Source organism: Balaenoptera borealis, assembly GCF_965194805.1.
Source record: "Balaenoptera borealis genome assembly, chromosome: 3".
In the NCBI taxonomy this organism is placed as follows: Eukaryota; Metazoa; Chordata; class Mammalia; order Artiodactyla; family Balaenopteridae; genus Balaenoptera; species Balaenoptera borealis.
In genome coordinates, this window is record NC_138866.1 from 116,311,171 (window position 1) to 116,338,517 (window position 27,347).

General features: G+C 40.5%; 1 long non-coding RNA gene across 2 annotated transcripts; it reads left to right on the forward strand.

The window, feature by feature from the left end:
* The first annotated feature begins 1,918 nt into the window (after positions 1–1,918).
* LOC309624854 lies at positions 1,919–27,275 on the forward strand. Of its 2 annotated transcripts, none has more exons than XR_014242167.1 (3): positions 1,919–13,699; positions 16,351–19,222; positions 20,252–27,275. It is a non-coding gene; the product is annotated as an uncharacterized lncRNA (long non-coding RNA). The 2 variants fall into 2 exon arrangements; XR_014242168.1 differs by having other exon boundaries at positions 16,351–16,431; positions 16,861–27,275.
* Positions 27,276–27,347: the final 72 nt, after the last annotated feature.

Genomic DNA, 27,347 nt, shown 5'->3' on the forward strand with positions numbered 1-27,347 from the left:
TTATTTTAAAGTCTATTTTATCTGATATGAGTATAGCTACTCAAGCTTTCTTTTGAGTTCCATTTGCATGGAATATCTTTTTCCATCCCCTCACTTTCAGTCTGTATGTGTCCATATGTCTTAAGTGGGTCTCTTGTAGACAGCATATAGATGGGTCTTGTTTTTGTATCCATTCAGCAAGCCTGTGTCTTTTGGTTGGAGCACTTAATCCATTCACGTTTAAGGTAATTATCGATATGTATGTATGACCATTTTCTTAATTGTTTTTGGTTTGTTTTTGTGGGTCTTTTTCTTCTCTTGTGTTTCCCACTTAGAGAAGTTCCTTTAGCATTTGTTGTAGAGCTGGTTTGGTGGTGCTGAATTCTCTTAGCTTTTGTTTGCCTGTAAAGCTTTTGATTTCTCCATCGAATCTGAATGGGATCCTTGCCGGCTAGAGTAATCTTGGTTGTAGGTTCTTCCCTTTCATCACTTTAAATGCGTCATGCCACTCCCTTCTTCATAGAGTTTCTGCTGAGAAATCAGCTGTTAACCTTATGAGAGTTCCCTTGTATGTTATTTGTCGTTTTTCCCTTGCTGCTTTCAATAATTTTTCTTTGTCTTTAATTTTTGCCAATTTGGTTACTATGTATCTCGGCATGTTTCTCCTTGGGTTTACCCTGTATGGGACTCTCTGCACTTCCTGGACTTGGGTGGCTATTTCCTTTCCCATGTTAGGGAAGTTTTTGACTATAATCTCTTCAAATATTTTCTCGGGTCCTTTCTCTCTCTCTTCTCCTTCTGGGACCCCTATAATGCGAATGTTGTTGTGTTTAATGTTTCCCCAGAGGTCTCTTAGGCTGTCTTCATTTCTTTTCATTCTTTTTTCTTTATTCTGTTCCGCAGCAGTAAATTCCACCATTCTGTCTTCCAGGTCACTTATCCGTTCTTCTGCCTCAGTTATTCTGCTATTGATTCCTTCTAGTGTATTTTTCATTTCAGTTCATTTCAGTTATTGTTCATCTCTGTATTGTTCATCTCTGTTTGTTTGTTCTTTAATTCTTCTAGATCTTTGTTAAACATTTCTTGCATCTTCTCGATCTTTGCCTCCATTCTTTTTCTGAGGTCCTGGATCATCTTCACTATCATTATTCTGAATTCTTTTTCTGGAAGATTGCCTATCTCCATTTCATTTAGTTGTTTTTCTGGGGTTTTATCTTGTTCCCTCATCTGGTATATAGCCCTCTTCCTTTTCATCTTGTCTATCTTTCTGTGAATGTGGTTTTTGTTCCACAGGCTGCAGGATTGTAGTTCTTCTTGCTTCTGCTGTCTGCCCTCTGGTCAGAAAAAATATTTTTAATTGCACCACTAAGCTGGCATAAAAGTAAGGAATCACAAATGAGATGAAACCAGAACTCATTGGATGTAAATTGGTGCCAAAGCTCTCTTTTGAATTGTGGACTTCTGTCAAAATTTGGGGATCTTCAGCTTCTGTTTCATGGTTTTACAGAAGCAGGGAATAGAACAGAAAGCCTAGGGGTCACCCGATATAATGGGAGATCTCTTTGCATAAAGCTAGGACATCCCTAAAACTCTTTACCTTCAGTGTAAATGAATAAGAAGTGAACTCTGCAAAGAGGGTTGAGCATGGAAAGTAGCCTTTAAAAAAAAATCTTGATTGTGGATAAAGAGGAAAAAAACTCTAAAAATTCAAAATTATAAAGTGAACTTTAAGTGACTTTGCCACCCAAATTCATAATCAGCATGGTTCAAAAACCTCAAATGGAGAATTTAATTTTAAGTGGTCTTACACTGGAAGGAGCAAATATAAATACACTCTGGAGGAACTCTTTAAACTCAGCCCTCAATGAATTCCCACAAATAAACTTCCAAGGAAAATGAGCAACTCTCTTCCAAGGAAAATGAGCAACTCTCTTCCAAGGAAAATGAGCAACTTTTGCCTCAGTAAAGACAAAATAAAACAAAACACACAAGGAAATAAGGTACCAAAATGTAGGGTCAGCAGAAAAAACACACAGCAGGGACAGATCTATAAAGACTTCATACTCTGGAATTAGCAGACAGAAAAACTAGGTTTAATGCATTTGAAGAAATTTTAAAGTATTATAAATATGAGCCAGAAACAAACAGGTCTGAAACAGAATCAAGTAGATTGAGAACTGAAAAATGTAAAAACTGAAACTACAAACCCAAGTGAATTGGTTAATGAGCAGATTAGACTCTGAAGAGAGAATTTGTAAATTGGAAAATAGTTTCAAAGAACAGCCAAGTGTAGTCTAGTAACACAAAGAGCTAAAAAACATGAAAGAGAGGGAGGTGTCAAGAGACATGGAAGACAGAGTGAGAAGTTTTTTTTTTAATTTTATTTTATTTTTATATAGCAGGTTCTTATTAGTTATCTGTTTTATACATATTAGTGTATATATGTCAATCCCATCTCCCAATTCATCACACCACCACTCCCCCCCGGCTTTCCCTCCTTGGTGTCCACACGTTTGTTCTCTGCATCTGTGTCTCTATTTCTGCCTTGCAAACCAGTTCGTCTGTACCATTTTTCTAGATTCCACATATATGTGTTAATATACGATATTTGTTTTTCTTTTTCTGACTTACTTCAGAGTGACACATTTTAATATATTTTGAATTTATTTATAGAAAGAGGTAATAGAGAAAATGGGGATGAGATAAAGTTTGAAGAGATAAATACTAATAATTTTACAGAATTGTTGAAAGCTTCTATTGTTTATATCCAGAAAACCTAATGAATTCCAAAAAGAATAAACACACACACACACACATGCACACCCCACCTAGACATATAGTAACTATTGCAAAAGCAGCCAGAGAGGAAAAGACAGTTTGGCAGCTGATGTTTTAACAGAAGAAAAAAAAAAGAAAGGTTGAGAGAAAATAACTACCAATGTAGAATTTTATACATAGTGAAACTATCCTTCAAGAATTAGGGTAAAGTTAGACATTTCTTTACAAACAAAAACTAAGTTTATTACCAAAAATCTTCACTAAAGGAAATTAAAAGGTATGTACTCCAGATGGCAAAAAATAGTTCTAGATGGAAGGTTTAAGATTCAAGAAGGAATGATGGGTAAAGATATTTGTAAATATGTAGGCAAATAGAAAATAACTGTCTGCTTAAAATATGAATAATGTGGACTGCATAAAATGTCAGTAATATGGAGAAGAAACAAGATAAAAATAGAATACTGAACAATAATAGCACATGAATTGGAAAGAGGTAACTGGAGTTAAAGAATTCTAAGACATTTATATTATCTGGTAGGAAGGCAGAAAACATCTTTAGCAAGTGCTAAGTTCAATATGCATATACAGATAACTTCCACAATCACTCAACAAATAGACAAAGAACATACAGCTTCTAATAAAGTAAAGGGGAAAAGGAAAAAACTCTCAATGTGAAAGAAAGCAAGAAAGCAGTGAGGAAAAGAGACAAAAAAGCAGGAAAAAGAAATAGTACACAATAAGATATTAGGAGTAAATTTAAATATTTCAGTAAACACAATAAATGTAAATAGACACAACTCAAAAGAAAAAAACTGTCAGACTAGATTAAAAAGGAATATGGCAATCATATGCTGTTTACCACAGGTGTATTTATAACAAAGAATACAGAAAGATCAAAAGTCTCAGCATGGAAAAAGATACGCTAGACAAATACTAACAAACTAAACCTGAAATGTTTGTGTTAATAAAAGACAAAAAAGAACTTTAAGATCAAAAATAATTGTAGAGTTAAAGAGGTACAGTATATATAATGATAGAAAAAAACTACCAAGTAAATATGAAATTCTACATTTGTATGCATACAACATATCCTCAAAACATATAAAGCAGAAATTCATAGAGCTACAGTGAAAAATAGACAAATACACCCTGTAGTGAAAGATTTTAAAAACACTTCTAGTATACACTTCCTCTAATAAAACTTTTTAAAAATCACTAAGCACAGTATACAAATTTTGATCTAATGGGCATATATAGAACATTGTAACCAACGATTAAAGAATACAGAAACTTTCAAGCATATATGGGAAACATTTATGAAAACTGACCATATATCAGGTTACAAAACTCATCTCCAAAAGTTTCAAAGAACTGGTATCATACAGGTCATATTCTCTAAACACAATGCAATGGAGTTAGAAAAAAACCCAAAAGATTATTAGAAGAAAACCCATGTATTAAAAAAATTAAATATATCATGCTACTAAACAATTCATGGGTCAACAAAGAAATCACAATGGAAATAAAATACTTATAACTGAACAACAGTGAAACTATTATGTATAAAAACTTGTAGGGACTTTTTCCTACAAAGTTGATTTATAATTTCTAGCTCTAAATTAGTTCCTTAGAAAAGAGAAAAGACTAAAATTTAATATACTTTTCTAACACAATTATTAGAGAGCTCAGCAGAATAATGCCAAAGAGAGTAGATAGAAAGAATAAAGGTAAAGGCAGAAATTAATGTAATAGAAAATAAATTACAATGTGAAAAAAAACCTCAAAACTTGTTCTTTGAAAAGATTAGTAAACTGACAACTCCCTAGCAAGACTGATCAAGAAAAAAAGAGAGAAAACATAAATTCCAACATCAGAAATGAAAATCTAGACACCACTATAGATCTTAAAATATAAGAAGATATTATGGACAACTTTATTCAAATCAATTAGTAAGTTCAGAGGACAATTTGCAGCAACATGGATGGACCTAGAGATTATCATACTAAGCAAAGTAACTCAGAAAGAGAAAGACAAATACTATATGATATCACTTATATGTGGAACCTAAAATACGACACAAATGAACATAGCTATGAAAGAGAAACAGACTCACAGACTTGGAGAACAGACTTGTGGTTGCCAAGGGGGAGGGGAGTGGGGGAGGGAAGGATTGGGAGTTTGGGATTAGCAGATGTAATCAGCATATATAGGATGGATAAACAGCAAGGTCCTACTGTGTAGCACAGGGAACTATATTCAATATTCTGTGGTAAACCATAATGGAAAAGAATATATATATGTATAACTGAGTCACTTTGCTGTGCAGCAGAAATTAACACAACATTGTAAATTAACTATACTTCAATAAAATTTTAAAAAAAAGAAAAAAGGAAAATTTAGAGGACAAAGTTCTTTGAAAAATATAATTTATCAAAACTGATGTAAACAGAAAATCTGAATAGTCTGTTATCTATTAAAGAAATTTAATTGTTATTAAAAACTTCCCTAGAAAGAAAACTCTAGGAATAAATGGATTTACAGGTGAATTCTTCTGAACATTTAGGGAAGAAATAATACCAATCTTTCACAAATTTTCCAGAGAAAATCAGAATAAGGAACACTTCCTAACTCTTTTTATAAGGCCAGTATCACCTTGATATTACAACCTGAAAAGGATTGCAAGAAATGAAAGGTAAAAATCAACATCTCCCATGAACATAGTTGCAAAAATTATTATCAATAGATTTTATCAATTTTTTCAATAACATCTGGCAACATATAAAAAAGGACAATACATTATGATATTTGGGATTTATTCTAGGAATGCAAGTTTGGGTTAATGTTAGAAAATCAATTGATATAATTCACAATATTAACAAAAGAGGGAAAAATCATATGATCATCTTGATAGATTCAGAAAATGCGTTTGACAAAATTCAACATTCATTTATGATAAAAATCTCATATCAAACTATAAACAGAAGGGAACATAATTAAACTGTTAAGGAGTATCTACAAAAAAAAACTCCAGCAAACATCATGCTTAAATGTTGCTATTATAGAATTGTTTAATAAGCTGTTATTACTGATATTATATTATCAATATAACATTTTGAAAACTTTCTGCCTGAGATTATGAACAAGACAAGGATGCCTGCTATCACATCTCTTCAACATTGTACTGGAGGTTCTACCAAGTGCAATGAGGCAAGAAAAAGAAATGAAAGGCATAAGGATTGGAAAGGAAGAAATAAAACTTTCTTTATTCACAAATGACATGAATGTGTGCCTAGAAAATCCAAAATAACCTATAGACAACCTGCGAGAATTAATAAGTGAATTTAGCTATGTCATTGTATACAAAGTTAATAGTAAAAATCTATTTTATTTTTATGTACCAGAAAAAAGTAGGAAATGGAATTTTTTTTTTTTAGAAAATGGAATTTTAAAAGACAATTTACAATAGTAAACTGTAAGAAATATCAGTACCTAGGAATAAATCTCACAATATATGTGCAAGGTTTCTATGGTGAAAAGTATAAAATAATACTGAGAAAAATGTTAAAATCCAAAAAAGAGGGAGGAATATACCATGTTCATGGATTGAAAGATTTAATATTACAAAAATGTCAATTTCCCCAAATTAATCTATAAATTCATCATAATGTGTCAAAATCTGTATGCATGTATGTGCGTGTGCATTTGCGTATTTGGTGAACATAGACAAGTTGATTCTAAAATTCATACAGAAATGCAAAAAATCTAAAATATTTAAAATAATATCAAGAAAAACTAAGCTGGAAGACTTTCACTACCAGGTAACAAGACTAATCAAAAAGCCATAGTGGTTAAAACAGCATGGTAGATACACAAGCAGATTAATGGGACAGATTAGACAGTCTATTAACTGATCCACAAATATTCTGCACCTGATTTATGATAAAGGCAACACTATAACATAGTATAAGAACAGACCATTTTTTTCAATAAATGGTGTTAGGTTGATTGGTTATCCCCATGTAAAAAATTGTATTTGCTCCACTAGCTCACACACACAAATCAAATTCAGAAGGATTACAAATCAAAATGTGAAAAGCAAAAAAGTAAAGAAGAAGAAGAAGAAGAAAACATTAGAGAACACTTTCATGACCCTGGAGTAGGCAATGGTCTCTTAAATAGTACACAAACAGCACTAACTATAAAGGAAAAAATGATAAATCAAACCATGTTAACATTAGAACTTTTGTTCATCCAAAGGTACCATCAGGAGAGTGAAAATGAAATCCACAATGTGAGTTAGCCCACAAAGTACTCATACCCATAATATAGACAAAACTCCTATAAATCATTAAGATAAAAACAAAAATCTCAGTTAATAAATGGACAAAATACTTGGTGAACAGACACTTTAGAAAGAGGAATCCAAATCACCAATAAATACATGAAAAGCTGCTCAACTTCATTAGTCATCAGAGAAATGCAAATTAAAGCCATAATGAGAATAAATTTGGACCCCTACTTCACCCATACACAAAAATGAACTCAAAATAGATCACAGATCTAAGTGTAAGTTAAAACTATAAAACTCTTAGAAGAAAACATGGGCATAAATCTTCATGACCTGAGTCAAAAAATGATTTCTCAGAGGTGATAAAAGAGAAGACTAAATTGTGCTTTACCAAGATTAAAAACTTTGTGTTTCAAAGGACACCATCAAGAAGGTAAAAGATAATTCTCAGAATGGGAGTAAATTTTTGCAAATCATAAATCTAATAAAGGACTTGTATCCAGAATATATAAAGAACTCACAACTCATTAATAATAATAAAAACAAATAGCCCAATTAAAAGTGAGCAAAGGATTTAAACAGACATTTCTCCAAAGAAGATATATAAATGGCCAATAAGCACAGGAAAAGATGTTCAACATCATTAGTCATTTGGGAAATGCAAATTGAAATCACAATGAGATACAACTTCACACACACTAGAATAATAATTTTAAAAATTAAAAAAATAAAAATAGACAATAAAAAGTACTGGGACTCTCCAACACTGCTGGTGGGAACGTAAAATGAAAATGAAACAGCACCCGTGCAAAAATGTCTGGCAGTTCCCAAGTAGTTACCATATGATTCAGCAATTTTACTCCTAGATATCTATCCAAGAGAAATGAAAACATATATCCACACAAAACTTGTACATGGATGTTCATAGCAGCATTATTTATAACAGCCAAAAAGTGGGGGAAAAATCCCACATGTTCATCAACTGATAAATGGGTAAAATTAAACTTAGTATATCCATACAATGGACTATTACTTGGCAACAAAAAGGAATAGAGTACTGACATATACTACAGCATGGATGAACACTGGAAACATTATGCTAAGTGAAAGAAGCTAGTCATAATTGACTACATATTTCCGGATTCCACTTATATGGAATGTCCAGAATAAGCAGATTTTTAGGGAAAAAAGTAGATTAGTACTGCCTAGGACTGAGGTGGGAGGGACAGGAAGTGGAGGGAGAATAGAGAGTAATTGGTAAAGGGCACAAAATTTCTTTTGGGGATGATGAAAATGTTCTGAAATTAGATTATGGTGATAGGTGCAAAACTCTAAAAAACAGACTAAAAACCATTGAATTGTACACTTGAAATAGATGACTTTATTTATTTTTTTTAAGTGAAAGCAAGTTTATTTAGAGAGACACACATTCCATAGGCAGAATGCAAAATGCCGTCTGTCTCAGAAGGCAAGAGCGGCCGCTAGATGAACTTTATTGTATGTAAATTATATCTCAAAAAAGTCATTCAAAACAAACATACAATGAGATACGACTTCACTCCTACCAGAATTTTAAAATGAGAAAAGACAAAATATCAATTAGTGGCAAGGGCGGGGACCACTCGGAACCCTCTTACATTGCTGGTGGGAATGTAGGTTGGTAAAATCACTTTGGAAAATTGTTAGGCAGAATCTCCTAAAGTTGAACATACAGCTACTCTATGATTTGGCAATTCCACTCCAGAATACATTTCCAAAAGACACGTATCAGAATGTTTTTAACCACACCATTCATAGTAGGCCCAAACTAGAAACTACGGGATGCTCATGAACAGGAGAATGGATAAATGAATTGTGGTATATTCACACAATGCTGCAATGAGAATGAGTGAGCTACAATTACACATAACAATGTGAATACATCTCATAAGTATAATGCTGAGTGAAGAAGCCAGACCTCAAAGAGTAAACCCTATATGATTTCATTTAAATGAATTTCAAAAACAGGTGACATAGACTTGTATCTAGATGGGTTAGAAAGAGTTGGGTCAGTGCTTATCCCTAGAGAGTAGTGACTGACAGGGGGCACAAGGGGATTTTGAGGCTGCTATTAACGTTCTACTTCTTGATCTTGATTACATGGGTGTGTTCAGTTTGTGACAATCCAGTGGATTATTAACTTAAGATATATGTACTTTTCTAATGTATATTATACAGCAATAAAAAAGTTATAAAAAATACCAAATACAAAAACAGCAAAAAATGTAAAGAATTTAGGAATAAATTTAACAGAGATGGGTTAGCCTTTTATGGATAGATCATAAAACTTAACTGAAAGACATTAACAAAGACCTAAACAAATGGAAAGATAGACCACGTTCTTGGATAGGAAGACCAATATCATCATGATGTCAGTTCTCCCAAAGTAGGTATGTAAATTCAATATAATTCCAATGAAAATCCCAACAGTATTTTTAAAAAGACTTTTTTAAAAAATTTTAACAGGCTGATTCTCAAATTTATATGAAAGAGCAAAAAAGTCAAGAATAGCTAAGACACTCTGATTTTAAAAACCTCAACAAACCAGATGGTGGACTCATCATGCCAGATATCAGGGTTTATCATAGCAATATGATAAACACAGTTTGATATTAGCATAGGGATGAAATAGAATAGAGAGCTCAGAAATCAAGTCTCACATATGTACATGCTTGATTTATGACAGACCAGATATTGCAGAGCTGCAGTACTAGGACAATTGGTTATCCATATGGAAAAAAATGAAATTAGTTTCCTACCTTACACAGTACAAAAAGAAATCAATTCCAGATGGAATAAAGGCTTAAATATAAAAGGAAAAACTATAAAAAGATTAGAAGATAATATAGGAGAATATCTTTATGACCTCAGAGTAGGGAAAGATTTCCTGAATAAGATAAAATAAGTGCAAACCAGAAAGGCAAAGAATAATAAATTTAACTGCATTAAAATTAAGAAGTTTTAGTTCCTTTGCCTATTTAAAATTAGGTTATTTGTTTTTTTATTATTGAATCGTGATAGTTCTTTATATATCCTAGATACAAGTTCTTTGTCAAACATATGATTTGTGCAAATTTTCTCCCACGTTCGCTTTCTTGATGGTGTTCTATGAAGCACAGAAAGTTTTAATTTTGATTATGTTCAGTTTATCTATTTTTTCTTTTGTCATCTATACTTTCGATGTCATATCTAAGAAATCATTTTTAATCCAAGGTTATGAAGATCTATACACATCCTCTGAGAGTTTTATAGTTTTAGCTCTTATGTTTAGGTCTTTGATCCATTTTGAGCTAATTTTTGCATATGGTGTGATGCAGGAGACAAACTTCATTCTTTTGCATGTGGAAATTTATTATTTAAAAATACATATTGCCCAATTTAAAGAATAAGCACAGGATTTGAAAAGACATTTCTCCAAAGAAAATACACAAATGGCCAATAAGTACTTGAAAAGATGCTCAACATCATTAGTCATTAGGGAAATGCAAATCAAAACCACAGTGAGATACCACTTCACACCCTCTAGGATGGCTATGATCAAAAACACAGACTATAACAAGTGGTAGAGAGGATGTAGAGAAATCAGAACATATATTGATACATTGTTGGTGGTAAAATGGTGCAGACACTTTGAAAAACAGTTTGGCAGTTCCTCAAATGAATAAACACAGAGTTACCCTATGACCCCCAAATTTCACTCCTAGGTACATACCCAACAGAATTGAAAATATGTTCACACAAAAAATTGCACATGATAAACTGTAAGGTGACGGATGGAAACTAAATTTTTGTGAGTATGCTGTACTGTATGCAGAAGTAGAAATATAATTTTGACCACATGAAACTTACACAATGTTACAAACCAATGTTACCTCAAAAAAATAAATTAAACAAATTTGGGGCTTCCCTGGTGGCACAGTGGTTGAGAATCTGCCTGCCAATGCAGGGGACACGGGCTTGAGCCCTGGTCTGGGAAGCTCCCACATGCCGCGGAGCAACTGGGCCCGTGAGCCACAATTACTGAGCCTGCGCGTCTGGAGCCTGTGCTCCGCAACAAGAGAGGCCGCGATAGTGAGAGGCCCGCGCACCGCGATGAGGAGCGGCCCCCACTTGCCGCAACTAGAGAAAGCCCTCGCTCAGAAACGAAGACCCAACACAGCCAAAAATAAAAATAAAATTAATTAATTAAAAAAAAATTTGTACATGAATGTTCATAGCAGCATTATTATAACAGCTATAGAGTGAAAACAACACAGATATCTGTCACTTCCTGATGGACAGAAAAACAAAATGTCATACATCTACACAACGGAATATTATTGGGCCTTGAAAAGGAATGAAGAACTGATACGTGCTACAACGTGGCTGAGCCTTGAACACATTATGCTTAGTGAAAGAAGCCAGTCACAAAATATTACATATTGTATGATCCATTTATGTAAAATGTCCAGAAGAGGCAAATCTATAGAGATGGAAAGTAGATTAATGGTTCTAGGGATTATGGGGAGAGAAGAATGGGAGTGACTGCTAAGGGGTATGGAATTTCTTTTGGAGGTGATAAAAATGTTCTTCAATTAGATTGTGGTTGCACAACAGTGTAGGTATACTAAAAACTACTGAGTTGTTAACTCTGAAAGGGCAAAATTTATGGTATGTGAATTATATCTCAATAATAATAATAAACATAGGTGGGTAAACTGTTTTCAAAATTAAAGACTTATTAACCCCAAATCAAGACATGGTTACCTCTAGTGTGTGTATTAGGGGGAGGGGGTTATTACTACATGGAATGGGGGCGGGCAGTTCTAATGTACTGATAATGTTTCATTTCTTAATGTGGATGATGTGTACATGATGTTCCTTTTTATGATTCTACAAACTATACACACATCTCTTGTGCACTTCTGTATATGTGATATATGTTACAATAAATAAAAATAATAAAGTGAGGGAGTTGGATTAGATGATCTCTGAGGGTCCTCTTTGCCCAGATGGCCTCCAGCTCTGGGGAAGTGATAGAGGAGTAGAGGCAGTTCTTAAACATAGATGTGATAGCGCCCCAGAACAGGGGAGCGGTCATGAGCCTGTCCTGGTGTGGACACTTAAGTGGAGAGGAGGTTTCCCAGGGCTGCCCCTGAGCGTGGTCTCTGGGGATCTCAGGTTAGTCATCTCCCAGAAGGCCTCAAGGGGACACTCATTACACTGACTCTCAGCCAGGAACACCAGACATCTGCAGCTGTCAGCCCCATCCTCCACCCAAGGGGGCAGGGGAAGGGCAGGTCCTCTTGAACAAAGCACATGAATCCCGTGGATAAACCTAAATACTACATTGTTAATTTGCGAGTAGAACTCAGTACTCCTGTCAGTGTGCCCACATTTTCTTCCTGAAGGGGGGCTAAGTGGGGGCCCTCATCTCCAGTAGGAAGTGGCTCAGGGCACTCACAGTGAGGACAGGGGGACCATCCCTCTCACACCTGGATGGCCTTGCCAGTGAGGCTGGAATCTTCACAGTCTATTGATACAATATCCTGCATCTCTCATCTCAACAGGGGTGACCTGTCCTATACTCAGTCAATGAATATTCATCAAGTGCTACTCTGACCCAGATCCCATGGTAGGTACTGGGAATACAGCATTGAGCAGAAGAGAGCTTACAGCCTAACAAGGAGGCAGGACATATTTACTAATAACCACACAGCTAAAAATAAAATTACAAATTGAGATAAATGCAATGGAAACTCATCAGTTCTGCTCACCAGTGAATCCTAGACGCTAGAGGAGCATATGGCACAGGTGTGTTTGATGAATAAATGAATGACTAGAGATTGAACGAAATGAATTTATGTAAATAAAAATGCTTCCAGTCCATGGCCCAGGGCTTCCTCTGCCTGTATTTCCAGGCACTACCCAGTGGCGGCCTGGGCACACCACCAGTCTCTCTCTTCTGTGATTGGCCAACCCCTCCCCATGTGACCTACACATTCTCTCTTTAGACCTTTCCATCAGGATGCAGCTCAGTCTTGCTGACATGGGACCAGTCTGTCTCTGAAGGTAACTTTGCTTACCACTGCCCTGATCTAAGTTATTGGCAAGCAGGTCCCTGCGGTTGCCAGCACTGACAGCACTTACGTGGCTATCACGGAGCAGCCAGGGGTGGTCATTAGAGTAGCATGAGGGTGAGATGCTGATTACCTCCCATCCAGGGGAAATGCTCAGGGAACTGGGAGATGCCACTTCCTCTACGTAGCAGGCATGAGCTTGTTCCCAGTGCTGTCCAGACTTGCCAGGCAGAGCAATGACTGGGGCCTTGGGGGGCAGTGAGGAGCTGTCAGTCTACAGACAAGACAGACGGAGCAAGGTCCTTGGAAGTGCTCAGTGGTGATGAGAGAGTAGAAGGGCGCTGCTGAGAGTCAAGGAAGGAGGAGAAAAAAGGAGGGAATTCTACAGGCAGCTGACCCGAGAGATTTACAGCATGGAATGGGAGGAGCCCACTTGCTCTGCTACTGCAAAAAGAGACCCTGGTCTTGTGAGAATGTGGAAACTGACTAGCGGATGGGCCAGGCTGACTTAAGTCTTTCTGTTTCCCAGAAGCAGAGTCCTTCTCCAGAAGGCAAGGTAAGGATGGTCTTTTTTTGAGAGCCAATTCTGCCTAATTCTCTAGGAACCAGGGAGACTGAAAAGAGCACATACTTGCCTATTCTTCCCTTGAGAGGTCACAGTCTAGACGGTCAGTCAGGGAAATGGACCCCAATGGGATAGGGTGTAAGAAGCTGCCAGGATGGGTGGTAGAGACTGAAGGAGCTGCAGGCCCCGTCCCCAGAGGCAGTGAAGCCAGATGGTTAGAGCAAAGCCCCTGACTCACACAGCCAGCCCTGGGCTTGCGTCCCAGCTCTGTCACTGACAAACTGTGTGACCTTGGGCAACTTACTTAAACTCTCCAGATCCCCTGTATCCTCCTCCCCTTCAAAATGGGGATAAAAATAGTACCCACTGGGGAGTGATAACGCACCTAGGATTTATGTGAGGTGATCTCTTAGCGTAGCACTTGGCATGTTTGAAACCTCAATAAGTGTTAGTTACTGTAATAATAATTATTATTATATATTATCATTATTATTGTTACTATAATAACAATAATTACCTTTGTTATTACTATCCTGGTTCAGAGAAGAGAGAGAGGGCTAGAGAACCTGAGATAAGCTTCACAGAGCAGGCAGAACATCTCCCTTAAAGGAAGAGTAAAAATTGGATACATAGAAAGGATGGCATCAGTGGGGGAAACTGAGGCAGGGAATAGGGAGGAGTGGGTGGAGGTGGTAGCTGGCGGACAGGATAGAGCACAAAGATGGAGCTGGGGAGTCTTGAGGGTTGAAGAAAGATAGCTGATGGGACCTGGTGGGGCTAAGCATGGGCCTTGAACTTCCATCTACAGAGCCCTCAGCACCTTCGCAGAGGCAAGGACCCCTGTGACCTGCTGAAGGACTCCTTGAAAGTGTCACCCCTCCCTTCCTGAGATCACCCAGTCACATGCGGTGAATTTGTGAGGCAGCTGCTACTTTGGAAAGATCATCACTGGAGAATAGGGAAGACTCCCAGCTCTGCCTCTAGCTGGCCAAGGATGACGCTGTGCTGGTCCTCCCTTCTCGGGACCTCAGTTTCCTTATGTATAAAATGGGGGTGGGGGAAATACCTGATCTCTAAAGTTCCTGCTACTTGCTGATCTCTATCTAAAAAAAAAAAAAAATCCAACTCTAACCATGCTACTCTTGTTTCACAGATCCGGGGGGACAAACCTCCAGATATTTTATTTAGCTGGAGTTCATGGAGAGGTTGCTATGAGCTGACCCTAATAGTCTCGCTTACTTTTACGTCTGAAAATTAACACGGCAACTGCTGTCTCTGGTTCTGAATTTCAGGACTAATATTTGTTTTAAAACCTTTTTAAATGCAGATTGGCTCCAGACTAACCCACAGGCACCTGTGGGGGTGGGGGATGGAGGAAACCTTTGTCTTGAGGTCAGTGGACATGGCTGGAACGCTGGCTCAGCCGCTCACCATCCACTTTATCTTAGTCAGATACTTAACCTCAACGAGTCTCTGCTTTCTCTAAAATAGGGTTAAGGGTCTTTTTCTCATGAGGTGAAGGGCAGTTGGGATGTCATCACGGTCATTATATTCTTATCTTGTTTTTCTTCCATGTCTTGAACTTTGGCCATCACAACAGTCTTGTGAACCAAAACAGATGCTATTGTCTCCGTTTTCTGGTTGGGAAACTGAGGCTCAGAAAGGGGGAGTGAATTTTCCAAAGCCACACAGCAAGGGCAGAGCTAGGATTAGAGAGTCACTTCCTATCTCCTTTGTACCATGATGGCACCTACACAGACCTGCATTTTTCATGACTACCGTGAAGGAGACTTAGAATTCACCACCCTTGTCTTGTGGACCCAGGTGAGGCCAGGATAATCTTGCAGTGGGTTGCAGATGCAGTGTTCTCTGACATCTGTGCTGCCGGGGCAACCCTGGCAGGGCCTTCATGGGAGCAGCTCTCCAGCCTGGACCGGGAGACCCCCCTCCTCCAATCGATGACCATGGCCCAGTAAGGCGAGGCAGGGCCATGTGGCTATCAACCACAACTACCAGCAGGCCCCTGATTCCAGCAGCTGTCCCAGAAGCTGCAACCCAGGCCTGTAATTTCCAGACTGGGCCTGGACCAAGAGCAACCCCATTGCTGAATCAGGCACTCGATCAGTCCGATCTTATTATTTCTTGGCTCCCTGGCCAAGCAGCTTCGCCTCCAGGAAGTGGCACACAGGAGCCTGCCTTCCGCTTGGCATGCCTGGGGCACTGGCCAGCTTCATTCTGGCCTCCTCACTGTCTCTGCCCTGCTCCCCAGAGCTTTCTTGCCTGGAGGAACCCATGCCCCTCACTCCTTGCCCCTCACCCCCAGCATCCCTCCAGCCTCCTCCATCAATTGCAAACCTTCCTGGCTCCATCTCACCGGCTGAATCATGCATTTCTTCTCCCCAGAGGGCCCCAGCTGGTGTTCCTGCCAGACAATCTGACAATCTGTGCAGATAACTGTAGGGCACTTTCCCACAAAAAAATGGGAAAATGGCCCAGAAATTAGAGCGCTTGCCTCCCTTCTTCACCCTCCACCACTCCCCTACCACTTAGCAAAATGCCTGAGCTCAGCCAAAGAGGAAATGGTTCTTAGGAGGACAAAGCAGGGACTTCTTGCTACCTCCAAGTGTCTATTTTGTTCTCAGGTGGGCCAAAAGGCTGAGCATCCTGTCCTGGACCCCAGTGCCCTGCAGAAGAGGCTGAGGACTTGGGCCAGTGAAGTCCTGGTATTTACTCCTTAAAGACCTTGGCATCTGTCACCTTCATCTCTGGTGGCGATGGCTCTGGACCGTACAGTCACCTCCCAGCAGGGCTAATTGCATGCCTGCTAGGTCTTCTCCATCTCTTTCCCACAGGGAAGCCAGGGCCTCTTTCTGAAATGTAAATATGTTACACTCCTCTGTGCCCCTTCTTTAAAGCCCATCAATGGCTCCTTACTGCTTTTCGGGAATTGCCACTGTCACATCTCCAAGGCCCTGCCTGGTCAGCCCTCTCTCAGGCCTCGTTCCACCTCCATCACTGCCCAGCTTACATCAGCCTGCCTGCAGTTCCCCAAGGCCACACTCCCTCTCGCCACAGGACCCTTGCACATGCTGTTCCTTCTGCCTAGAGTGCTCTTCTCTATCCGTTACCTGACAACACCTGTTTATCCTCAGACCTCAGTCCACATGTCCTCAAGCCCAGCTCCTTCAGGGGACCCCCTCCATAGCACCATGGACCTCCCCATGACAGCGGAATCATGATGCAATTGTATGTTTGTCTTTGTGGTTATTTGGTTAATGTCTGTCTCTTCCACGAGAGCAGGGAGCTTATCTGCCTTTTTTCAGTCCTGTGTCCCCAGTGCCTAGTACCCTGCTGGGCACAGGGCAAGTGTCCAGTCATTATTTGTAGAGTGGGGGAAGCAAATGTTGTATCTTCCTGGTGCCAAACTCTCATGGCCCAGGAGCTTCTGATGGAGGCCACACAGGGCTCAGAGAAAAAGACATGGCAAAGTTGAGGGCTGTGGATGATTCAGTCCCTTTGTAAGCGTGGAAAGACACATATGTGCATCCTTAGAGTGTGTACGTGTGTGTGTTCACATCCAGTGTAGTTATGTGTAGGCATAATCTCATGGCCCAAACTCCTATCAGTGCAGAAGTCCCTCTACCACATACCTGACAGAGGGTCACCAGCCTCAGACTGAACATTCCAGTGACGGGGGGAGCAGTATTTAAAAATACAGACCTTCAGGTCAGACAGGCCTGGGTTGGGGTCCCAGGTTCCATCACTGAATAAGCCATTTGACATTTTGGACCCTTGGTTTCCTTCCTTGAAAAACAGAGATGATAATTTCTACCTAACAGGATTATGGTGAAAATTTAATGTAATACTGCATTTGACATAGTTAACACATGCTGGACACACAGGAGGAGCTTACACTAAAACCCATATTTGGCTCTTCTTCTCTGAGTAAACTTTGATTTTGTCCCAGGCCAGTCTTAATCAGGAACCAAGAGTTTATCATGTCCCTCAAAAGCAAATTCACTGCCCAAAGCATAAGTGAAAACCATGAAGCTCAGTGAAGATTTTGAGGAGGGCTCTATTATATGTTATACTCTACATCAGAACAATAAAAGCTTCCAGACATCCTTCTCATCAGATTTGCCCTCCACCCACCATGCTACAGTGTTATTTTTCCTCCACCCTTTCTCCATACAGCTCTTAATTACTCTGCCCAGCAGTTCAGCTCCAGCCCAAACTTGCATTCACCATGCAGGGAAGTAAAAGCTCACAGTTTCCCAGACCTGCATTCCCCAGCAGTGATTTAACACCAGTGATTACATTTGGTTATGGAGGTTGTCCCCTTGAGGTTTATCCAACTCTTAAGTCCAGCTGCTGGTCATTACTCCTCTTTCTAGCCTTATGGAATGCTTTCTCTAAGAGGAAATTGTGGTAAATAAAATATCTCTAATTTTTAAGCAAATCATGAAGCCCACTCCACTGCAGGGTGAGTCTGTGATAAAGTTCTTTCGTATGTTGAGCTGAAATCTGTCTCCTTGTAACTACTACCCACTGGAGCAGCTCCCCTGAATTTCATACTCTCCTTCACAGGGCAAGTCTTCAAATACATCAATTTCCTTTAGGAAACACCCCTTAGTCTACTCTGGCCTTCAGCCTTGTCAAGAATTCCACATCACGCTTTTGCGTTTGTCCTTGGCTGTGTGTCTGTCTGTCCTTTCAGTTTTCATGTACGTCCTTTTCCAGTTGTGGTTCATAGAGTGTCTGATGCCACCATATTGGCATCAAATAGCTCCCCTTAACCTCCTCTGTGTCAGGTCACATCTGACAATACTGGATGAATTTTCATAGCTCTAAGATACAGTCTCTCACCGTGAGATGTGAGAGCCACTTGCCTCTATTGTCTAGAGAGATTATTAAAAACACAGATTCTGGGCTTTATCCCAGACCTACTAAAACCAAGCCTCTGGGGATAGGGCCCAGGAATAGTGTTTTAAACAAATTCCCCAGGACTTACGATGCACAGTTAAAATAGCAAACCACAGTTCTAAGGCAACCAGAGATGCACCTAGTAAAACTGGGACCCCTTGCACATTCTGTTGTGCTTACTCCCCAAGTAGATTTGTCTAAAAAAGGATGGAATTCTTGATGGGGCTGGTGGTGGGGAGGAGAGAAGTGGTTTTTTTCTTTTCTTTTTTTTCTTTTATGAGCAGAGGTTGTTTATCATGTAATAGAATGTTCCTTTCCTGGGGCTTTAGTAACATCGTTTCTGGAGCTACTAGGGTTTCTAAAAATGCCCCAGAAGCTGACGAATTGAGCTAGTTCCAAACCCACTGGCCAGTTGCTCAACCATGCTATGCATTTTTGTGTTCAGTAATATTTATTGAGTGCCTTCCTTGTGCCTGGCACTGGGGATACTTTGGTGAACAAAGCAGACACATCCTGCCCTCATAGAGCTTAATTTCTAGTGGAAAATGAATAAGACCAAAGGACAAAGAAGAAAGGAGACAACAGTAGCAGGTAAATGATGTTAGCTTTCCTCTGGGGGTTGAAAATGCAATGGGAGGTGGGGTTGAGACATAATAGATAGAGGTGACCTATGAGGAGGTCATAAAGGAGATTTCCAAGGGTACAGGAGGGATGGCAGAAGTGGGGGAGTCTGAAGGTGATTAGGACTGTGCCAAGGAGAATCTGGGTCTTATGTCACACTACAGGGGGCCAAGACCTATGCAGTAGACTGGCAGCCTATAGACAGGTAGTAACTGTAGCTGGGGGGTATAGGAAGACAGAGAAAGAAGTGAATGTCAGGGTGAGGAGGTGTAAGCATGATATTTAGGAACATGAGCTATAACTCTGGGCATACAGGAAGATGAGGTTTCAATGTGGGTCCAGGCTGGGGAACCTCCGAGCAGATAGTTTGTAGGTTTGGCTCATCCTTATGTGGTTTCATATCTATTGAACATGGTGCATTGGTCCCTCTCCTGACAAACGGCACATGACAGAGTGGAGGGCCGGGCTCCAGGGCTCACCAGAGGCACAAGTGAAACGTGCATTCTGAACATGTGACGGGAAAAGAGACGTCACACACACAAGCACACACAGTCACCCTCCTTCCTTTGCTACACTGAGATTGTTAGGTATGGAGTAGGGATTAGGGCTACAGAGCTGCTGGTATGGAGGTTACAGGAGGAAAGAGTATTTGCTGCTTTATGACATCTGCACTGAAGATCTATAACAATCTCATTCTGGGCAGCTCTCTGCTTCTCCGAGTCTGCAATTGAACTTTTCACAGTGAGTTAGTAATAAAAGCATCAACAAAGGAGAGAGCTCTTCAAATAGCACCAAACTGGCATTCGTACTCCTGAAAAGTGGAAAACACATTTTTGAGGTCAGATTTTTTATAGTTGGGAAGTCATTTTAACCAAAGCAACTAGCCTAGTGATGCGTTATTTTGACTATACAGTTTTATGTTCATTATATTCTGCAGTACTGTAATAACCTTTCCCTCCATCCTTTGATAAATATTTATCTTGCCCCATTATGTTTCAGGTACTGTCCTAGATGCCCAGTGGGGAGAAAGACTAGCCCCAACCTTTCTGGAGCTTTTGCTCTTGTGTAAGATCAGGCCTGTGGAGCAGAGAGGCTTGGTGGGGAACAGAGGGCTGGGAGTCCATACCAAGGCCATTGTGGCCTTTCTGGACGTGTAGCCTTCCCTCCACCCTCCCAGGAGACATGGCTGGGCCGGCACCCATTACTGTTCACAGAGAAGAAGGTCATAAGTGTGCAGGGTACAAGGAGGCCCTGGGGCTGCTGAGTAGTGAGGGGAGAAGCCTCAGTCCAGCGCTATCTGCTCCCAAAGACCAGACGCCGCCGCTTCCTTCACCCCTCCCCCCTCCTCAGGAAAGTTCTGCTTCCCCGCTTTGATTCCCCATCATCCTGGGGATGGAGTGGAGTGGAATCTGCTTTGGTTGTGGCCAGGTACCTGTGGAGCATCAGAAGCCAAAGTCACACTGGTCTGGGAATGCGTCTAAGGTCAGTGCTAAAGCCCAGCTCTACTGCCTTCCCTGGGGCTCCTTCAAAACACGGCCTCCAGGTCCACCTGCCCTGGGCTTTTCTGGCCGCCCCGCTCCATTCAACGTTGACTCTCGCTGCATGCTGAGCAAGTGTGCTGGGCACTGGGGACACAGAAACATGAAGCACGTGCCCAGTGTGCCTGGGATGGACACTTGATGGTTTGACGGAGTAAGAGCGGGGGCCTGAGGAGGCCTAAGGTCAGGAACACTTAACTCTGAGAGGCAGATGTGCTCAGACTTAAACTGATGCTATTTTCTCTTTAAGGATGCTCCCGCAGGGCAGGTCCATTGTGGTACCCAGTGCCTAGCACAAGAGCCTGACACACAGCAGATGCTTGTTGTATCTTTGTTGAGTAAATGACTAAACACAGCCAGGCAGTAAATGTGGGTAAGCCATTGGGCTTGCAGCTCTCTCATGCCCTGGGTTGTGTGACCGAGATATTTTCCCCTCCAGAGGGAGTTCCAAAGAGGTACAGCAACCACCACTGGTTTGGCATGGAGGATCTCACTATTAGTGACCTCTGAGGAGTCTTGGTTCCAGATGTGATGGGCAGTGGAGCTAATGAAACTGAGGCTTCAGGACTCCTCTCTTGACCGGGCCCTTCCAAGCCTGGGCATTCTCTGCTGGGGGTGCAGGATGTCTGATCACCTGTGCCCTGGTGGTGTCAGCATGACCCCATGTATTGTACACAGAGCTCCCCAACACCTACCCCTGGGGGACATCACCAAACATGTGAACCCTGATTTTAAAGCCCATGGAGAAGACTCTGAAGGAGACGCCACGAAGATCCAGCCTTTGCTGTCACCCTGCTCCTTGGGTACCTGTCTGGCAGGTGGGAGTGATGGTGATGGCTGGACTGAGCTGGGCCAGATGCCCGGGGAACAACCTCTGGGCATAAAGCACCAGCTGAGCAGGAAACTTCACGGGAAGTTTTATGTGCGATATTACGAGTAACAAGCTGTGAAGCCAATTTTTTCAAATTACCAACAACACAAAACATATTTTGATAACACATGCCAGAGGGAAAATGGAATTATCTTTCCCCTCTCTAGAAAATCCATATGATATAAATAGATGGTCAAACAGGGTGCAGTCAGAAATGTTAAAATATAGGGGAAAGAAAGTATCAGTATCCTTGAGGTGTGTTAGAGTGCAATTATTATTAATGAAAATATTATAGTATTCTTTTGGATTTTGTGATGTTTGTGTTGTCACATTTTTAAAATTTACAGTTTGTGATTTCTAGTTCTAAATACTTTTATACCTGATTTTATATTTTGTATATTTTTTTTCTTGCACTGTCTCTCCTTCCCCAAATTAGATAAGCTTCAGGATCTGCACAACATGGATACGTCAGTATGGTTCATCACTGCTGTAGTCATTGCTTATTTTTTTATGTAGGTGTTTTAATAAACACCCTTGAACCTACCATGCAATACCAAGAAATGAAACACCGGTAACATATGTATTTCTCCCATCCCATCTTCCTGCCTCCCCCTCCCGAGTCAACCACTGTCCCGAATCTTGTATTCATCATTCCCTTACTTTAAAAATGTGTTCACCAGGGCTTCCCTGGTGGCGCAGTGGTTGAGAGTCTGCCTGCCAATGCAGGGGACACGGGTTCGAGCCCTGGTCTGGGAGGATCCCACATGCCGCGGAGCAACTGGGCCCGTGAGCCACAATTACTGAGCCTGCGCGTCTGGAGCCTGTGCTCCGCAACAAGAGAGGCCACGATAATGAGAGGCCCGCGCACCGCGATGAAGAATGGCCCCCGCTTGCTGCAATTAGAGAAAGCCCTCACACAGAAACGAAGACCCAACACAGCCATAAAAATAAATAAATAAATAAACCCAAAGTTTAAAAAAAAAAAATGTGTTCACCAAATACATGTGTTTAGTTTTAGTGTGTTATTGTTTTAAATCTTTATAAAAGTGGTATTGTGAGTCAGAATCACTAACTCAAATTGGATCTGAGAGAACATGTAGGCATCTTTTCCACTGTGTTTCTTCTGTGTTTACCTACTAAATCACATATCGCATAGTACTGGACGTTTTAGTTAACATGAGTGTCTTCTCTGTTTATCTTAGAAGCAGAGACTAGGTATACCCAATTCTAAATGCACGTGAAATATATGTAGACATATGTGCATTGCTGTTATTGTTGTTGAGTGAACACCTTATTACTTACTTGATCCATATGTGTTATAGCTGCTGAGATGCTAATAAAGAAAAATGGAAAGAGACCAAAAAAAAAGTGGTATTGTGCTGTTTGTGTATTTATGTTTGTGTTCGTGGACTGAAGACTCAAAATAGTAAAGATGTCCATACTCCCCAAATTAATATTTAGGTTTAATGCAGTTTCTACAAGATACTGTGTCGATATAGATAAGCTTATTCTAAAATTTATATGGAAAGACAAAAGAACTAGAATAGCGAGAATAATTTCTAGAAAGAAAAATAAATTGGGAGAAATCAGTCTACTCAATTTCGAGACTTACTGAATAGCTATAGCAATCAAGATTGTGTGGTATTGGTGGCAGGACAGACACACAGATCAACAGAACAGAATAGAGAGCTCTGAAATCGACCCACACAAATATACCCAACTGATTTTTGACAAAGCTGCAAAAGCAATTCAACAGAGAAAGGACAGCCTTTTCCACAAATGGTGCTGGAGTGACTGAACATCCATAAGCAGAAAAATAAACCTTGATCCAAACCTCACACCTTGTACAAAAATTAACCCAAAATGAATTGCAGACTTTAATATAAAGCATAAAACTATAAAGCATTTGGGAAAAAAAACATAGGGGGAAAATCTTTGTGATCTAGGGCTAAACAAAGAGTCCTTAGACTTGACACCAAAATCATGATCCATAAAAGGAAAAAATTATAAGTTCGACCTCATCAAAATTAAAACTTTTATTCTAAAAAATATTTTATTTCACCCTGTGGGTGAAAAACAAGCACAGGCTGAGGAAAAATATTTGCAAACCATGTAACTGACAAGAACTAGTATTTAGAATATCTAAAGCATTCTCAAAACTCAACAGTAAAAACCTCAAACAAACCAATTAGGAAAAGGGCAAAGATAGGCACAGACATTTCACCAGAGAGGATATTCAGATGGCAAATAAGCACAGAAAGAGATGTTCATCATCATTAGCCACTAAGGTCATGCAAATTAATACTACAGTGAGATAGCACTACTCTCAGGATGGCTAAAATCAAAATAGTGACAGTGCGGAGAGACTGGATCACTCACACATTGCTGGTGAGAATGTAAGATGGTACAGCTACTCTGGAAAACAATTTGGCAGTTTCTTAAAAAACTAAACATGTAACTACCATATGACACAGCAATTGCACCCCTAGGCACTTATTCCAAAGAAACCAAGACTTGTGTTCACATAAAAACATGTACATGGGACTTCCCTGGTGGCGGAGTGGTGAAGAATCCTCCTGCCAATGCAGGGGACACGGGTTCGATCTCTGGTCCGGGAAGATCCCACATGCCACGGAGCAACTATGCCCGTGTGCCACAACTACTGAGCCTGTGCTCTAGAACCCACGAGCCACAATTACTGAAGCCCGCGTGCCTAGAGTCCGTGCTCCGCAACAAGAGAAGCTACGACAATAAGAGGCCCGCGCACCGCAAGGAAAAGTAGCCCCCGCTCGCTGGAACTAGAGAAAGCCCGCGCACAGCAACAAAGACCAAACACAGCCAAAAATTAAAATAAACCAAATAAATAAATTTATAAAAAAATATAAAATATTTTTTAAAAAACCAACAACATGTACATGAATGTTAATAGCGGTTTTATTTGTAACAGTCCAAAACTGGAACCAACTCAGATGTCCCTTAACAGGTGAATGGTTAAACAAGCTGGTGGTATATCCACATCACAGAATGCTGTTCAGCAATAAAAAGGGATAAGCTATTGATATATGCAACAACTGTGCTGAATCTCCAGAAAATTATGCTGTGTGAAAAAAGCCAATCCCAAAATGTTACACACTGTATAATTCCATTTACACAACATTCTTTAAATGACAAAATTATAGAAATAGAGAACATGTGGCTCTCCAGTGGTTGCCAGGGATTAAGGAGGAGATGGGGACAGGAAAGAAGTGTATGAGGCTATAAAAGGGCATCATGTGGGATCCTGTGGTTGGAAATGATCTGTGTCTTCTCAACTGGATCAGTGTCAACATCCTTACTGTGATACTGTGCTATAATTTCACCAGATGTTACCATGGGGGAAACTGGGTGAAAGATACATGGGTCTCTCTATATTGGTTCCCACAACTGCATGTGAATTTACAATTAATCTACATGTCTCAGTTTTCTGAGGATGAGGAAAAAGAGAGTGTTGGTCAAAGTAATTTGAAAAGTTAAAGGTGCCCTTTATGTTAAATTTAAAAACTTAACAGCTGCCATGGCTGCTAATGTTGACCGTGATGGTGCCTCTGGTACTGGCTAGGTACTGTGGATCACAGCTGTGGAATAAAGGAACCAACTCTCTACATCAAGACAAAAGACCTGGGTTCAAGTCTTAACCTTACCACTTACTAAGCCCTTGACCTTTGGCAAGTCATTTGTGGCTCAGTCCCTTGGTTTCTGATTCTCCCATTCCCCTGTGATTCAGATGGTGCTGACCTATCCTTCCTGGCCAGGTATGGGCACAAGGCTGAGGTCTGGGCATTCAAGGACTCATCAACCTAGCCAAAATGATTTGTTCTGGTAACAGGCCATGATCAAGGTGGGGCCAATTAGAGTCTTCCTTAAGCCTTCTTTTTTTCCCTAAGAGCTATCAGAAAGGGCACTCTCTTTTCCTCTGGGACTGGGACTCTAAGAATGACATGGGAACTGCTTGGAATCTTCTTTCCCAGACACACGGAAGAAGCAATAACTTGATATTGTTAGAGTTCCTAGATCCAGCCAGGCCTGAAGCCAGCTACTGCAATAAATATTTTCTATTTATGCTAATTTGAGCGAGATTTCTGTCATTGGCCCTTAAAAAAGTACAACGATTATTATTTCATTTAACTGCTCTGAGCCTGTTTTATTATATACTTATATATAAGTATATTTATCTATTATACAAATAGATGTAATAATAGTAATAATCTCATTGGATTGTCATACTTAATAGATCATACACACACATCTTTGTTCCTTTCCTCCACTCCTAACCAGCTGATTAACTTGAATAGAGTCACAGAGAAATTTAAAACAGTATAGACTAAAAGGTCATAGTTGGAGGGGTCTTAAAGGTCATCTAGACCACCCATTCTACCCTTGAATCTTTTCTACCCCTCCCACATAATATTCTTGAGTCTTGCTTGTTCACAGTGAGGATAATAACCACTTTTTAAATTTTTTTACCACATGGTGTGGTTGGGAGGATCAAATGGCTCGATGCATATCAAAGCATTTTGCACAAAACATTAAGAAAATAGTTATCTTACAAGGAGTTTGTGGTCTCGCAAAAGAGATAAGGAATACTCCAAGAATCCTCTATACAGAGGTTCTTAAAATATAGTGTGCATAAGAATAACGTGAGGAACAGGGCAGGCTGATCAAAACGCAGATCTCCTCCTTCTTACAAACACCCAGGTCATCCTGGAGTCAAAGGAACACAGCACTTAAATGCTTGCTGCCAACAATCAGAGAAGAGTTCATTAGGAAGGTGCGGAAAAGGCAGCTGGTCTGGAGTCAGGATGGGCTCCCAGAGGAAGGCTTCGTAAGTGGGGTTGTCCCTGAAGTGGACTCAGAGCCGAGGTGCCAGGAGCGAAGGACTGGTTAAAGGTGTGCTCCCAGGGAAAACTGCTAAGGGAGGGGTGGAGCAGGTTGCGTCAGGGGAAGAAGCCAGGCAGGGTGGAGTTGCAGGTGAGGCTCCACGCTCAGCCCGATCCCAGGGGAGCTCTGAAGTGTGAATGACACCTCAGTACTCCCTCTCCGGTCAGTCATTGGCTATGGGGTGGATGGATAGGGATCAACTCCTACCACATGCAGCTTTCCCTGGACACTTGTGTTCCAGTGTCCAAGAGCAACGTGCTGAAGGTCACAGGTGCTAGCCATTAGCGGCAGAGCTCCAAGAAGCTAGAGGATGGGAGCTTTGAGAGCCTGGGCAGGGCACTGACGGTGTCCATGACTGAGGCCTGGGGTAGCACCTGGAGGCTGGGGTGCATGAGCTAGGAAGGAGGAGGAGGAATCGGAATCCTGGACTGAAAGCACCATGGGATAGATTCCACGTGGCCAGAGCTGCCACTCTCCTGTTATTTCCTGTATTCCCAGCTGAGCGCAGATAAAAATCCAGAGCATTTGGCAATGTGACCCACCTTCCCACAGCCCCTCCTTCTCTGCCCCACACCACACACACGAAAATGAAATATTTTTAGCCGTGCTCATTTGCTGTCTGTCTCTCCAGACAGGGTTGCATAAGAAGGGCTGTTTTCCTCCCTACGGGACTGCAGAGGGATGGTTAAGCTGCACACGATGGTAAAGCCATTTACACACGGAGAAGCAGCCAGTGTGGCTCGGGGTGGGGGGGGGTTGGCAGGTCCCA